We start from the raw sequence: 6000 nt of genomic DNA, 5'->3' as shown, positions 1-6000 counted from the left end.
TTTGGGAAAGCTATTCTTATAATTTCACTCAGTTCAGCTTTTTGTAGTTAGCACTTGCAACAAGCAATGAATTTTCAGATTCAGCAGCTATAGGCCACTTCTGAACTCTTGTGCCTCTCGGAGGTTAGATCTAGTAGATTTAGTAGCAGCTGCAGCAATGACTGACACTGCTGCATTACACTGCTGGGTTCACTTCAGCCATCCTTACAAAATTTCATTTCTCTTTGCTTTGTTATGGAAGAGAACACTTTTCTATTTGTAAAAAAGTGGAGGGGTATTATTTCGAAGATGGAAAAAATGTCCCCGCGCGTAACAAAGAGACTATTAGAACACCTGGCGCACACTGTAGTTGTAAGGATAAAAGGTACTGGTGGAAGAAAGTGTATTATTTGGAAAGGAAATATACAGTAGGTGGGTTGTTCATATTTCATAGCATCATAGAATCATAGAATGCTTTGGGCTGAAAGGGAAGTTTAAAGGTCATCTAGTCCAACTCCCCTGCAATGCACAGGGGATATTTTCAACTAGATCAGGTTGCTCAGAACCCTGTCCAAACTGATGTTGAAGGTTTTCAGGGATGGAGCATCCACCACCTCTCTGGACAACCTGTTTCAGTGTTCCGCCACCCTTATTGTAAAATTCTTCTACCTTATATCTAGTCTAAATTTGCCTTCTTTTAGTTTAAAACATTATCCCTTGTCCAATCGCAACAGGCCATGGAAGGGCCACAATGTTTTGTCTCTAAAGTCTTCTCTTCTCCAGGCTGAACAATCCCAATTCTCTCAGCCTTTCTTTATAGAGAAGTGTTCCATCCCTCTGATCTTTTTTGTGGCCCTATTTCTCAGAAATGAGATAAACACCTCCTTGGCTTGTGTATTTTGTTTAGATGTTTTAAGCTGTCCGTCCTGTTTCCTCTATGTCCAATTCTAAATAGGGTCTCAAAATAAGAAGATGACCATACAATCCAGTAACACATTCTCATGATATTTTGGCCCAGGGTTTGTGTTCAAGTTGAGAAGATAGTAACATTTGCTATGCCACATAAAAGTGGCTTTAAAATGCAAATAAATGGAGTTCTTTCCCCTTAGATCTTTCACATCTTCTTAGCACGTAGTAAATATTATATAAAATGGTGGAGGGTCAGACTACTCTTCTGAGTGCATAAGAGGATGGATGGATCTAATTGCCTTTGGATATCTGACCCTAATAAATTCCCCTACCCAGGGTTAGCCACTTACTCCTCTAGTCTGTCCTCTCAGCTCTGACCCCAGTCTTCAATTTCAGAGGATATTTGGTGGCAGGGTAGCAAAAAGCTGCCCATTTCATTGCTGCACGGGGCTTTAGAGTTAGGCAATCAGCTTACGGCAACTGCAATCCCCATTTTATGAATTCCCACCAAGTCCTGAACTTTCTCAGTAAACTTATATACCACCGTCTCCTCCTTTTCTCCGATAGCCACACTTCCAAGCCATGTGTTGTAGTGCTCATGCCTAGACCTGGGCATGAATTCTTATCCCTAAACTGACCCTTCTGCACCCCCAGGCACTCTGTGCCCACGTTGATCTAGTTAGCACCCCTCAGATAATGAGGTCTTCAAATTTTTTTTCCAGGAAATTTCCTTACTGCATTATTTTGATTATAAAATACTGCTGTATCTGTACATATGTATCAGTGTATGTGTGTCACCACTTGCATACCAATATGTATCAGCATTTCTTCAATCAAGCAAAAACTTGCACATTTTTTCTTCTTTAGCTCCTGCTTCATTACTTGTGATTCATCATTTCCAGTCTTTTGTTCTGATAAATCTTCAACATAGTTTCATTTTTCTGCTATTATACAGTGTCAACTAGCTCACAAAACCAGAAGAATAGTTATTAAAATGTTCACGCTTCACAAATAATATTTTGACTGTTGGATAGATATAAAAGTCCAGTAGGAAAAATATTCTGACATGATTTGTAACATGCTATCTTTCAAATGGCAAAAAATATCAAAATAGAATTGAAATAGCCTGCTCATGATGCAATCCGCTTCCCATTTTCAAATGAAGGAATGAAGAACACAGCATGCATTTTTCTGTGAATCTCAGGGCTCAGATCTACACAATATTTCTATTGAAGCAGGCAGTTAAGCAACTTTTCACAGAAGAAAAATAGACAACAAATATTGTGATTGTTTTGATAATGTTTGACTTAGAATTCATTTCTGAAAGTAATTTGATATATATTTAACTTTAATACCTAATTATGTTATGAATTTCCCTATGCATATTTGCAGGATTTGGTCTATTATGTTTAATGAAATGAGAAGGTGAAGGTGGAACTGTGAAAAGACTAGCCTTCTTGTTAAAATGAAACTATTAGCTTAGTACAGGATGCAGAAAATATAATGAAGAGATGAGAAATCCCTCGTTAAATGTTTGTGACCTATGCCTTGTTTGAAAGGCAGAATGTTTAGCTCTCCCTCTCCTGTAAAGTGTTGACTAAATTTTTCTTTAGGCAGGGAAGCTACTTTGTGTAATGTAAGATTAACAAAATGTCATCTGAATGAAACATTGATAGACTTGTGCATGAAATACAGTAAACTTTGCCTTTTCTATATATTCATTCACTTTAATATAAAAAGTGAGACATGATAGACCTGCATGTCTAGAATATATATTTATGCATGAACACATACGTCTGAAAATAAAATATATACAGGAATACATTATATAGGTGACTTACTTCTCTCTGCAAGGTTAAGCTATCTGATTAAATCAAACTACATTCTTTCTGTTTCATCCATCACTACCAGCTGATAGCAGAAACAGTATGCACTTCTGAAATATTTTTTTTTGGTTTATGATGTGTGAGACAGAAAGAAAGAAGCTTTAATTTAATCTGTTGGATTGACTTTGCAGAGATGATAGTAACAGAAGTAGTATCTTCAGCTAAGTAACCTGAACAAACACAACATGTAAATCAAAAAGGAGTTTATAAATATAATACTTAAACCCCACTTTTACCAGCCCCTTTTATAAGGATACTTGAACAAGCCACCTCTTATTCCAGGCAAATTTACTCTAAGCAGACTAGTGTTTTTTCTCTTGTTGAGGTTTTTGTGAGAGTTTTTTTGGTTGTTGGTTTTTTGGTTTTGTTGGTTTGGTGTTTTTTGGTTGGTTGGTTTTGTTTGGTTTTGGTTTCATTTCTGGTTTTTTGGGGGCTTTTTTGTTGTTGTTTTTTATTAGTTTTGTTTGGGTTTTTTTTTGGGGGGGGTGGTTCCCTTCTATTTCTCTTTTCTTTTGGTTATTAACTTTCTGGAAAATCCCTTTGATGTACACGCTTATATTATTTAGTGAATTTTTCATTTGGTTACGAGTAAAAATAGAAGAACCAGAACAGTTATAATCTGTTTTGGTCTATACTGAATCTGGTCTTTTAAGGCAGTTATTACTTTGCATTTATTTCTTACAGTGATACATATTTATTTAATGAAACTGTCTTAGCAATAATGCAGGTTCTGAGGAACAATTTTCTGGTTTAAAACCTTTTTAAATTGGAAGTGAAATCAGAAGAGTTTGATTTTTTTTAATGACTTTTCCATGTAGAATGGTTTGGCTTCAATATTAATAAAATCTAGAGTTAAAGGAAATTTAAGGTACGTTATAGCAGTAGAAACAACATGTGTTTCTTTGAGACCTCTATCTCACCTCTTCCCCACCCGAATAAACTCAGGCTAAATTTGAGTCATGAATTAAGAAATGCCAAACACTTTCCCACTTAGGCACTCAGATACTTGCAAACTGACATATCTTCTGAAACAAAAGGTAAAAATACCTTTGATATTCTAACTATAACTATGTAAATAAATCACAGAATCACAGAATGGGTAATGTTGGAAGGGACCACAGTGGGTACAGCCTCTCTGCTCAAGTAGGATCGTCCTAGAGAAGATTGCACAAGGTTGCATACAGACAGTTCTTGAGTACCCCACTGAGGGAGACTCCACAACCTCTCTGGCAATCTGTTTCAGGGCATGGTCATCCACACAGTAAAGTTTTTCCTCATATTCATCTGGAACTTCCTGTGCATCAGTTTCTGCACAGTGCCTCTTGACCTACTGCGTGGCACCACCAAGAAGAGCCTGATTCCATCCTCTTGAGACCCTCCCTGCAAATACTTACAGACATTGATCAGGTCCCCTCTCAGTCATCTCTTCTTGACGTGAACAGGCCCAGCTCCCTCAGCTTTTCCTCGTAAGAGAGATGCTCCAGTCCCCCAGTCATCTTCATAGCCCTGTACTGGAACTCCTCCACTAGTTCCACTTTTTTCTTGAAGTGGGGAGCCCAGAACTGGACACAGCACTCCGAGTGAGTCCTCATCAGTGCTGGGTAGAGGGGCAGGATCACCTCCCTCGACCTGCTGGCAATACTCTTCCTAGTGCATCCCAGGATACCATTGGCTTTCTTGGCCACAAGTGTACACCACTGGCTCATGGGCAGGTTGTTGTCCACTAGGACTGCAGACCCTTCTCCACAGAGCTGCTTTCCAGTAGGTCAGCCCCCAGCCTGTGCTGGCGCATTGGGTTGTTCTCCCCCAGGTGCAGGACCCTGCATTTGCCTTTCTTGAATTTCAGACAGTTTTTCTCTGCCCATCTCTCCAACCTGCCGAGGTCCTTCTGAAGGGCTGCACACCACTTTGGTCTATCAGCCACTCCTCCCAGCTTTGTGTCAAGGAGCCTCCTGAGGAGGTGTGAGAGACTGGACTCGTATTTCATTGGTTTATTTAATTATTGGGTCAAATCAACCAACTTGTGTGTGTTAGGGGAAGGACCATGTCAGTGTCCACATGGTTAGGCCTGCATGGGAGACACATGGATGCCTAGTGGTAGTGTGGAGCCCGCATGGCATGGCTGTCAATCAAAAAGCCTACCTAGCAGCCCACTCACACCACGGCCCCTGTTTGGCTGCACCTCTCCTCACTCCAGCAAAGAGGGTCATTGAACCAGATGTCCTGCCTGGGAGGTGTGGCCTTGGTAGCCAAAGCACATAAATACAGGAGCACAGAGGCTGTGTTTTGCCTTTTCTCTCAGAAACTGCCATTACCATGTAAAGCTCCGGACTTCCATAGGACCCTTTGGTGGTAACTATGTAATTCTCTTATTATAATCTCTTTCTTTACTCCTTCTTTCTTCTCTTAATCTCTTTTCTTCCTTTACTTTCCTTAATCTCTTGTGAGTAACTTAAAACCTGTAGGTTGTATTTTACTGAGTTGGTATGTGTTGGGTACTTTGTGGAGTCTTCTTGTTGGTTGTATGTTGTTCCTGTAAACCTTTTGACAAAATGCCTATTTTTCTCTAAATTAAAAAAAAAATCTCTTGGGAAAATGGATTGGCGCTTTCTCTTTACACGACTTCAAGGTACTAAGAACTAAAGGCTCTGCAAAAGTTCATTAGGAACTCTTGGAGCCTTAAATATAAAATTAATACTCCCAGTAAAGCTCGAGGCTTTGGGATGTTGCAGGAGGCACCTCCAAGAAGATCCCTAAAGAGGCTACAGTTAACCCTCGTGAACAGATTGTTAGTGTAACTTTCTATGTCCTAGCAATCTCAACAGGTTTGTTATGAAGAGACTCATTCCCTAACACTTGTCATTCATTCATCCTGGTAAGAAGTCTAGTAACTAAGGTCGTTAGAAAGCTTGAAATGCATTTTATAGATACTGCAAATGTAAGTTTGGACATGCCATAGTTTTCAACTCTATGTAAAGGAAGAGTTAAGTTGGATTTCAGCCACCTCTGCTTTATTTCCAATTTCAAATTTGAGTGCAGGATGGCATGTGAAATGGCTACTGTGTAATTACAGCAGTTTCCTTCACTATAACAAATGGGGTATTTTTTAATTGTTGTTTATGAATGATAATCTAGTTTGCTACTTTGGAAGAATTATGTACCTCAGATTTCTGCAAAACAATACTGAGACTTTGGGAAATGTTTGTTCGAGTTTATATGAGTTCCT

The sequence above is a fragment of the Pipra filicauda genome, unplaced genomic scaffold (assembly GCF_003945595.2).
Source record: "Pipra filicauda isolate LSUMZ 115617 unplaced genomic scaffold, ASM394559v2 scaffold157_size4220110_pilon, whole genome shotgun sequence".
NCBI classification, from domain to species: Eukaryota; Metazoa; Chordata; class Aves; order Passeriformes; family Pipridae; genus Pipra; species Pipra filicauda.
Note: the sequence above shows the minus strand (reverse complement) of the source record.